This window comes from Ovis canadensis, chromosome 6, assembly GCF_042477335.2.
Source record: "Ovis canadensis isolate MfBH-ARS-UI-01 breed Bighorn chromosome 6, ARS-UI_OviCan_v2, whole genome shotgun sequence".
NCBI lineage: Eukaryota > Metazoa > Chordata > Mammalia > Artiodactyla > Bovidae > Ovis > Ovis canadensis.
This window is the reverse complement of record NC_091250.1, coordinates 23,056,702-23,067,746: the sequence shown is the minus strand read 5'-3', so window position 1 is coordinate 23,067,746 and position 11,045 is coordinate 23,056,702. Positions and strand designations below refer to the sequence as shown.

Sequence of the window (11,045 nt, the reverse complement as noted above, 5' to 3'; positions counted from 1 at the left end):
AAAGAAAAGCTTAAGGCAGAAAACTAGTTACATTGCTGCTGAACTTCTTGACAGCAAAAGAAAGAATACCAGTCTACTTCCCTGGTTTATTTGTCTTCAGATAAAAAACTAAAACTTTACTGAATAAATTCAGTCAGAATTTAACATTGTAAAATATTTTATGAATTGCTCACATTTAGATAGGAATATACTTTCTAACCAACCTAAAGGCTTAAAAGAAAGTACGTTGTGAATTCTTTGATTTTGAACTACTAAGTTGTATCTGTGATTGTGTCTCAAAACATTGGTCTGAACATAGTCATTCACCCATTCATTTGTTCATGGATTCATTCTGTAGCTGGTTATTAAGCACGTCCTGCATGTGAAATATTTTTGGTGATATGTAGATAGAGTGAAAGTCGCTCAGTTGTGTCTGACTCCTTGCGACCCCAAGGACTATTCAGTCCGTGGGATTCTCCAGACCAGAATATGGAGTGGGTAACCTTTCCCTTCTCCAGGGAATCTTCCCAACCCAGGGATGGAACCCAGGTCTCCTGCATTGCAGGCAGATTCTTTACCAGCTAAGCCACCAGGAAAGCCCAAGAATACTGGAGTGGGTAGTCTATCCCTTCTCCAGTGAATCTTCCCAACCCAGGAATAAAACCAGGGTCTGCTGCATTGCAGGTGGATTCTTTCCCAACTGAGCTATCAGGGAAGCCCAATATAAAAGTGAAAGTGAAGTAGAACAATAGAATCATACACCTTGGTCTTATCTCATTAGAAGGGAGGGTAGAGAGAGTACAGTTAGAGAAGTTCAGAAAGCACATGGTTGAAAGAAGTGCTGAGCATCTTCCTGCTTAGCACTTGGTATTGGCGTATTACATGCCAGCCATGGAGTCAGGCACCGGGGACACAAAGACTAATACAGCAGGGCTCCCCCTTATTCGGTATACCGCTGTCTTGTTAGGGATGGGGTGGGAGTGATGAACACATGGGTAGCTTGCAATTCGGTGAGCACAAGAGTAAAGGTGCCTGTGTGGTTTTGTGTAAGTAACGTCGTGAGAAACGCCTATGCTGTGTGCTGTATCCCAGGGCTATTAAGTCCTGCTAAGCAGGGCAGATTGAGAAGGCAAATCTGTAGTGATAGGATGATTTGAGAGGCTGTAGCGGCGACATTCTTGGACAAGGAAATGGCAACCCACTCCAGTGTTCTTGCCTGGAGAATCCCAGGGACGGGAAAGCCTGGTGGGCTGCCGTCTATGGGGTCGCACAGAGTTGGACACGACTGAAGCGACTTAGCAGCAGCAGCGATGATATTCAGACAAAAGAAGAAGATTTCTTAAAACTAGGAAATGAGAATAAGGATGGAGAAGGAATGACCAATTTAAGAACTCTATAGAAGGTAAAACTGAACAACTTAGTAGTAACTGGGTCATTGGAGATGAAAGGGAATGTAACCAAGAATGACATTAAGACTTTTCAGCATAGCTGAACAGAGTTTCCACATGGTCCAAGACTCCCTCTCCTGGGCGTGTACCCAGACACATCTGTAATTCAAAAAGGTACATGCCCACGACCGCTGCATTCATAGCAGCACCGTTTACAATAGCCAAGATATGAAAATAACTTAAATGTCTGTCAACAGATGAATGAATAAAGATGTGGTATATAAGGACAATGGAATATTATTCAGCCGTTAAAAATAATGAAATAGTGTCCTTTGCAGCAACATGGATGGACCTAGAGATGATCATAATAAGGGAAGTCAGAAAGACAAAGACATATCACTTATATGTAGAATCTAAAATACAACACAGATGGATACGTCTATGAAACAGATTCACAGACATAGAGAACAGACTTGGGAAGGACTGGGAGTTTGAGATTATCAGATGCAAACTATGATATGTACAATGGATGGACATCAAGGTGCTACTGTGTAACATAGGGAACTATATTCAGTATCCTGGGATAAATCATATTGGAAAAAATATGAAAAAGAATATTTATATGTACAACTGAATCACTTTGCTATACAGTGGAAAACACAATATTGTAAATCAACTATACCTAAATAAAAAATTTTTTTTAGTTAAGATTTCTAGCATAGTTGAATAACAGTTGATTATTCCAACAACAAAGAGGAGACAGCAAGAAGGTCATTGGAAGTCATGGTAAAAATTTCAGTTTTATTGACGTGCATCTGGGGCATACAGGTATACAGATGTTTAACAAGTAGTTGGCTCACTAGAGAAGTCTGGGTAGCAAGTGTAGTTTTTGAAGTTACCGTGCTGTGTAAGGGATGGTTCAAAGCAAGAAAGTATGTGAGATCAACCAAGGAAAATATTTATAGAGTGATAAGAAAAAAAGATAAAAAGATCGAGTACAGAATCTTGAGGAAAATCATCTTTCAGAAAACAAGCATAGAGAGATAATCCCATGAATAAGAGTCCAAAAAAACAGTCAGAGATTTGAAAGTTATTATGCTATACAAGCCTTGGGAGTAAAGGGCTTCAGTGAGGATGTGAACAGCAATATAAAATCTATTATCAGGGTCCACTGAGGTAAGAACTGGCAAGTTTCCTTTGGCAAAAGATACAGGTCACTGGGGACTCTTATAACAATCCAGGGTAACAGAAACACAGCTGAAGTAAATTCAGGAGTAAATTTAAGGTTTAAGATATGAAGAAGGAGCGCATGGAATGCTCAGCAGAGAAATTTTGATATAAAAGAGAGGAGAAATTAGCTGGAGTATAGACTGGAGTTCAAGTGACCAGCCATCCTGGTTTGCTTAGACTAGAGGCATTCAAGCCTACACCTCAGTCCCAGGCAGACTGGAATGATGGATCTCCCTAACGAACTAGGGTAAGGGAAGGATATTTTCCTAGGAAGGAAGATCCAAGAGCTGGTGGTCTAAGAAAAGGTCATGGATGCAGTGGTTAATAGTCCATACTTAACAGAAATATTTTCATCAAGCTCTTTTATTGAATTATTACCACTAAAAAACAATATTATATGGTCCCTATTTTATGTATTAGGAAAACTGAAAGGAATGTGAGGAAATTGAAGGTGACGTACTGTGAAGCTTCTTACAAAATTAGAAGGACGGTGCATATCACATAAATTTTAACAAGAATGCTAATCACTGCAAAAGTGCTTTTTTAGCTCACATGGAACAAAAAAACTGTTTCCTCATTTAATTGGGAGATAGGAATTAGCAATGCAGTGTCAATGTTTACCTGCCTTGCTATTGAATAATATGAGCACATTTCCAAGAGCCTCAAAGCTAAGAAGAAACTGTGACATAGCACAAAACACATGACTCTTCCAGAGGAAGAGAATAAATAACAAATCTAAGGGATTGTCTTCATTAGTTACAGGGCTATGCCACAAGCCACAGCCCTTAAAGAACCAAAGAGCATACTAAATAGTTTAGACATTAAAATACGCTTCATAGAGGCAGTATTACATTCAGTAAAATTGAAGTCAGGATGTGTGTGTGTCTGTGTGTGTCTGTGTGTGTCTGTGTGTGTCTGTGTGTGTCTGTGTGTAATTGGTCTATATGGATAAGACATGTCTCAAATTAACCTTGGGCTAGTTTTGTGATGTTAGAAAATTCAAGTTCCTAGTGTTCTAAGATCTGTCCTCAAACTTCCTGAGACTAGTGGTTCTGGGGGGGAAAAAAGCTTTTTGGAGAAGGAAAGTGATATATAAATAGATGCTTCTCCCATTAAAGCATTTTGAAGTTCTACATGAAAGCCCAGCATGATGGAGTGAATACTAACAATTTAAATTCTCTCCTAGAAGAATGAATCCACTCTTGGCCTAAGATTCATTATACCTTTAGACTCAGGCCACACCGTGTAACGTTTTAGCCGTAAGATAGATGGGAGGTGGAACGGCAGAGGCTCTGGTAACAGTGGTCTTATGGTTTCACTGAACTCTGCATTTGGGCTCTCAGCAGATAAAAGAGCCGCGCGTCACTCTCACGGCTAGTCTCTCCCTCCTCCTCTTTCTTGCACACACGCTCTTTCTGATTTTGACAGACTTTCTAACATCCGTGAGAGAATGAAGACCCAGCCTGGCCGTGTCCCAGGCACACTGAACAGGGGCCTGAGCATGGGTAGAGGGGCTCAGCAACCTCCCCTTGTCACAGAACCCTTCCTTCTCTTTCCTCACACTGCACTCTTTCTTAGTTTGGCTGTTTGTCGATTGCCCCTTACATTTCGTAAGTGGCCTCTTGAGAGGACAGCTCTTCAGTCTTTAATAAAATGCTCTGAGTGATTTTATCATTTTTCTTGCTAACGGAAGGTCCCAGACCGCTTAAGGCAAAGAAAGTGCTGCAAACAGAAGTAGGAAGCCGTAAAGCTTTGAGGAGTCAGAGTATCAGGCTCAGAGGACAGACCTGGCGGGCTCCTCAGTCGTGCAGGGGGGCTGACACCCCGGAGGCTGAAACTGGAAGCTTCAGTGAAGGGGAGCTTCACGCTGCCTGACTTCACCCTCCGACAAGAACCTTCCCTGCCCCAGCTGAGGTCAAGCCAGAGGCTTCATAAAGTCACTGAAAAAGAACCTACATGCCAGATGTTTGCAGGGAAAAGGCAACTGCAATCAATTGTTCTGTCCTAAGAAGAAATAGAAGGGCAACAAATTTCTCCAGATAGTTCCTACGGGCAGTGCTCTGGATGGATGTCAAGACCTATACCAACCTTTTTCCCCCCATAAATCCATATTTCTCTAATTCCTTTCCATTATCTCTGTTTCTTATCTTGTATTTGCTAATATCCATTTTAATTGCATTATGCTCTGGAAGCATGTGTTTGTTTGATACCAACACTTTCTGTCTGCTAGAGTCACTGTACTGGATACAGTATTGCTTATAACAACATATATTGTACAATCAAGGTATATCTATTAGCTCATCTTTGTTACCTGTGTTGTTCAGAGCTTCTATAGTCTTCCTGTTTTGATCTCTCTTTTTTTTTTTCTTTTGGATGAAGGAGAAGGAATGTGTACTAACTGATGTTACCAAAGGTGGTGTGTTTAATTCTCCAACTCTGATAGTGGATTGTAAATATATCCCTGTTTTTCTGTCAGTTGTTACCTTGCCTACTTTGAAGCTGTTATTTAAGTGTGTGGTTTATACATATTTATATATTAATTTAATATTTTATTATTCTATGGCTACCTTAATAATAGTAAAGCTACAATCAGCTTTTTTTGGGGGGGTACTATTTTAAAATTTTACTTTATCTCATTTTTATATTTGCTCTATCTTCTTTACATTATGAATCAGGTTTGAAAACAACTCTATGGAATTTTCCTATTTATCTACTATGTCAACATTTGTCTTTTAATTGATATGGTCAGTGTACATACACTTAAATATGATTATCAATGTATATAAAAGTAATTTCGGCTATCTTATTTTGTGCTTTATATTTGTCCCACTTGTTCTGTGTCTTCTTCTCTTTCTGTCCTTTTTTGCTTTTACTGTCTGCTGCTGCTGCTGCTAAGTTGCTTCAGTCGTGTCCGACTCTGTGCAACCCCATGGACTGCAGCCTACCAGGCTCTGCCGTCCTTGGGATTTTCCAGGCAAGAGTACTGTAGTGAGTCGCCATTGCCTCCTCCAGCTTTTACTGTCAGTTTCCTTCTATTTTCTACCCATTTGTAGTTTGTTTTATATATATATATATATATATATATATATATATATATATATATATATGTAGTTTCCACTGTGGCTTCTCCAGAAATTTAAACATATGTGCTAAACCAGTGCTAATATTAATAATCTTACACCTCAGTCAAAAAGTGCTGGCTACTTTGTCTCCAATCATGTCTGTTTTCCTTTGACTGATGAGTCGTTCTTTTTTCTAAATTTATTTTATTGAAGTATGTGTGCATGCGTGTTAACTTGCTCCAATCATATCTGACTCTTTGTGACCCTATGGACTGTAGCCTGCCAGGTTCCTCTGTTCATGGGATTCTTCAGGCAAGAATACTAGAGTGGGTTACTAAGCCCTCCACCAGGGATCTTCCTGACTGAGGGATCCAACCCATGTCTCTTACGTCTCCTGCATTGGCAGGCAGGTTCTTTACCACTAGCACCACTTGAGAATCTGATTTACAATGTTGTGTTAATTTTTGATGTATAGGAAAGTGATTAAGATATATAGAGATAGATAGAGATGTATCTATATATATATATATATGTTCTTTTCCATTATGGTTTGTTATAAGATATTAAATATAGTTCCCTGTGCTATACAGTAGGACCTTGTTGTTTATCCATCTTATATAAAATAGTTTGCATCTGCAAATCCCAGACTCCCAATCCTTCCCTCCCTGACCACTCTGATGCACCATTTGTTATGGATGTTAACTGCATTCAGTTCAGTCACTCAGTCGTGTCCGACCAACTCTTTGCGACCCCATGGACTGCATGCCAGGTCTCCCTGTCCATCACCAACTCCTGGAGTTTACTCAAACTCATGTCCATTGAGTCAGTGATCCCATCCAACCATCTCGTCCTCTGTCGTCCCCTTCTCCTCCCACCTTCAGTCTTTCCCAACATCAGGGTCTTTTCAAATGAGTCAGCTCTTCACATCATGTGGCCAAAGTATTGGAGTTTCAGCTTTACCATCAGTCCTTCCAGTGAATATTCAGGACTGACTTCCTTTAGGATGGACTGGCTGGATCTCCTTGCAGTCCAAGGGACTCTAAAGAGTCTTCTCCAACACCACAGTCAAAAACATCAATTCTTTGGTGCTCAGCTTTCTTTTTATAGTCCAACTCTCACATCCACACATGACTACTAGAAAAACCACAGCTTTGACTAGATGGACCTTCATTGGCAAAGTAATATGCTTTTTACTATGCTGTCTAGATTGATCATAACTTCCCTTCCAAGGAGTAAGCATCTTTTAATTTCATGGCTGCAGTCACCATCTGCAGTGATTTTTGGAGCCTGAAAAATAAAGTTAACTGCATTCTGTCTTTTAATCCCAGATGTAGACATTCTGCTTTTACTACCATCATGAGTTAATTAGGTTAGCCTAGTCCTTTTCAACAGGTAAGCCAGAGTGATGTCATTAACATACGATTCAGATCATGTTCTTATGCCTAGAACCCCCCAGTGACTTCCAGTCTCAACCATGATAACTGCCAAAGTTCTTAGTCTCCTCTGCCCTCTCTGAAACTCCCTGATCACATCCCACTCCGCTCCTCTTCACTCTAATCCCCTCTACGGGCCTTGCTGTTCCAGCTCCTGCGTCAGGGTTTCACATGTGCTGTTCTTTCTGACTTAAGGGCTTTTCCCCAAATTGGTTCATGGCTCACTTGGGTGGTTCTTCCTTACTTCTTTCAGGTCTCTATTCAAATGTCACCTTCTCAGTGACATCTTCCTTGACTATTCTTTTTAACATTGCAGCCCCCAAGCCTTCTCATCTTTTCCTGCTAATTTTTTTCCCTGAAACTTGTTATCAGCTATAATGTGCTGAAACTGGCGCACACATGCCCACCAGGTTAACTGTCTACATCTCTTCCCAGCTTCAATAACATTGCCAGTAGTTTGGAATTTTGACATGAGGGTAGTATTACCACAAAAAAATGGTAAATGATACAAATTCAGGCTTTTTTCTTTTCAAAGAGCTGGTCTTAAAGGTTTACAGCACACCACTGAAAAGACTCTATGTGATTGCTTATTTTTGTTGGTTTCTGACTTTGGCTACTAAAATGTAAACGCTGTGGGGACAAGATTTTCTCTTCTATCTGTTCACTGAGGTATCTCCAGCATCTGGAATTGTGCCTGGCTCTTTATATACCTGTTAAATGACTGAATCATGTTCTTCGTGGCCAGAGTATTGGAATTTCAGCTTCTTCTTGGAGCATACCCTTTAGATGTACCTTTAATGAGTGGATTCATGGTAAACTCTCTCCAATTTTATGGTATGTAAATGTCTTTATTCACTCTTGTCTTTGAAAGATAGTTTTAGGGACTTCCCTGGTGGTCCAGTGGCTAAGACTCTGCACTCATAATGCAGAGGGCCCCTGTTCAAGCCCTGGTCAGGGAACTAGATCCCACATGCTGCAACTAAAAAATCCTGTATGCTGCAATGAAGACTGAAGATCCCATATGCTGCAATTAAGGCCTGGTGTAGCTAAATGAATATTTTTTTTAAAAAAAAGATAGTTTTATTGAATTTACAGAGCCTACTTGATGGTTTCTTCATGTATAAACATTGCTGCTCATGTTTGGAAATATAGGGCTCCCTAGAAGTCACCTGAATGTTTGTGGTGGTAAGATGTATTAGAATCCCCCTGGACTCTAATTGTTTTACAGTTGTCAAAAAAGTTAGGCAATTTAGAACTGTTGTTGTGAATGTTTATGAAATGCTTCTCTCCCTTTCTTTTAGTTTGGTAGAATTTATTCCTAAATTTTATATAATGTGATTTATAATATACAGGAAAAGACTCATTCTCAATACTACTGTCAAGGTCAAATAGCCATAGTGCTAGCAACTATGAAGACAATTATATGAAATAAATAATTTTCTGAAAATAATTTTTGGCAGTAACATGGGGAAATAAAATACTTTAGCAAAGGGAAAAACTTTTGTATCCATATTCTACTTCTACTTACATTTATTAAATTTGCTACACTGTGAAATAGAATGTATCTCTATTATTATTAATATCAAGGAGACATTTGTTATACAATGACATCCTAAAAGAATGAGTTTAAATTATTTAAAGGAGACAAAATGCTATTTCTGAACACCACATGAATACATAAACAGAATATCTGATGACTGCTTACATATTTAAAGGTCTGGTGTGGTGACTCCACCTAAGCAGGATAAAGAGCAAGACAATCATAGGTGGTACAAAAGCTCCACCAGGCAATGACAAGCTTGGGGATGAGCAGGAGATGACAAGAGGAAAACTCTGAGTACAGATTTAGGTGCTAGACATATTCAGTCCACTTTAGAAAATCAACATCTACTCCATCAAAGTGCTGTGATAAGGATTTCAAGGGGTATACTGATGAATAATGAAACAGTATTTTTTATAAAGAAAGAGAAGAAAGGACAAAATTTTACTTGGTTCTTCCTTCTTTGGATTGATTTTTCAAATATTGCATGATTCTTAGGATTAAATCAAAGCATAAATGGATCTTCTTTTGTATTTTGATGGCTTTATAGGTCCATAAAAGATGCAACTATTTTATAATGATAGGTTTAGGGGCACTTAGTTAAGTTCAGTTGCTCAGTCATGTCCAACTCTCTGCAAACCCAGGGACTGCAGCATGCCAGTCCTCCCTGTCCATCACCAACTCCCAGAGTTGACTCAAACTCATGTCCGTTGAGTCAGTGATGCCATCCAACCATCTCATCCTCTGTCCTCCCCTTATCCTCCCACCTTCAATCTTTCCCAGCATCAGGGTCTTTTCAAATGAGTCAGCTTTTCACATCAGGTGGCCAAAGTACTGGAGTTTCAGCTTCAACATCAGTCCTTCCAATGAATATTCAGGATTTCCCTCCCCGGGACGGACTGGTTGGATCTCCTTGCAGTCCAAGGGACTCTCAAGAGTCTTGACCAACACCATAGTTCAAAAGCATCAATTCTTCAATGCTCAGCTTTCTTTATAGTCCAACTCTCACATCCATACATGACTATTGGAAAAACCATAGCCTTGACTAGAAGGACCGTTGTTGACAAAGTAACATCTATACTGTCGAGATTGGTCCTAACTTTTCTCCCAAGGAGTGTCTTTTAATTTCATGGCTGCAGTCACAATCTGCAGTGATTTTGGAGCCCAGAAAAATAAAGTCTGCCACTGTTTCCATTGTTTCTCCATCTATTTGCCATGAAATGATGGGACTGGATGTGATGATCTTTGTTTTCTGAATGTTGAGCTTTAAGCCAACTTTTCACTCTCCTCTTTCACTTTCAACAGAGGGTCTTTAGTTCTTCTTCACTTTCTGCCATAAGGGTGGTGTCATCTGCATATCTGAGGTTATTGATATTTCTCCTGGCAATCTTGATTCCAGCTTGTGCTTCATCCAGCCCAGCGTTTCTCATGATGTACTCTGCATAGAAGTTAAATAAGCAGGGTGACAATATACAACCTGATGTACTCCTTTTCCGATTTGGAACCAGTCTGTTGTTCCATGTCCAGTTCTGACTGTTGCTTCCTGACCTGCATATAGATTTCTCAAGAGGCAGATCAGGTGGTCCCGTATTCCCATCTCTTTAAGAATTTTGCATAGTTTATTGTATCCACACAGTCAAAGGCTTTGGTATAGTCAATAAAGAAGAAATAGATGTTTTTCTTGAACTTTTTTGCTTTTTCAAGGATCCAGAAGATGTTGGCAATTTGATCTCTGGTTCCTCTGCTTTTTCTAAATCCACCTTGAACATCTGGAAGTTCACGGTTCATGTACTGTTGAAGCCTGGCTTGGAGAATTTTGGGCACTACTTTGCTAGCGTGTGAGATGAGTGCAGTTGTGCAATAGTTTGAGCATTCTTTGGCATTGCCTTTCTTTGGGATTGGAATGAAAACTGACCTTTTCCAGTCCTGTGGCCACTGCTGAATTTTCCAAATTTGCTGGCATATTGAGGAAAAGTAGGAAGTCAAGAAACACCTGGAGTAACAGGCAAATTTGGCCTTGGAGTACAGAATGAAGCAGGACAGGCTAATAGAGTTTTGCCAAGAGAATGCACTGGACATAGCAAACAGCCTCCTCCAACAACACAAGAGAAGACTCTGCACATGGACATCACCAGATGGTCAACACTGAAATCAGATTATTTTCTTTGCAACCAAAGATGGAGAAGCTGTATACAGTCAGCAAAAACAAGACCGGGAGCTGACTGTGGCTCAGATCATGAATTCCTTATTACCAAATTCAGACTTAAATTAAAGAAAGTAGGGAAAACCACTAGACCATTCCATTATGATCTAATTCAAATCCCTAATGATTACACAGTGAAGTGAGAAATAGATTTAAGGGACTAGATCTGATAAACAGAGTGCCTGATGAACTATGGAGGGAAGTTCCTGA

At 39.8% G+C, this 11,045-nt stretch overlaps 1 protein-coding gene and 1 non-coding gene across 4 annotated transcripts in view; both read left to right on the top strand.

Annotated features, from left to right (window-relative positions):
• The window catches only part of LOC138442283 (bifunctional heparan sulfate N-deacetylase/N-sulfotransferase 3), a 164,368-nt gene that overhangs the window by 2,961 nt on the left and 150,362 nt on the right, over nt 1-11,045 (top strand). The gene's annotated exons all lie outside the window — the stretch shown is intronic.
• TRNAM-CAU (transfer RNA methionine (anticodon CAU)) lies at nt 7,979-8,051 on the top strand. The gene has a single exon. It is a non-coding gene; the product is annotated as a tRNA-Met (tRNA).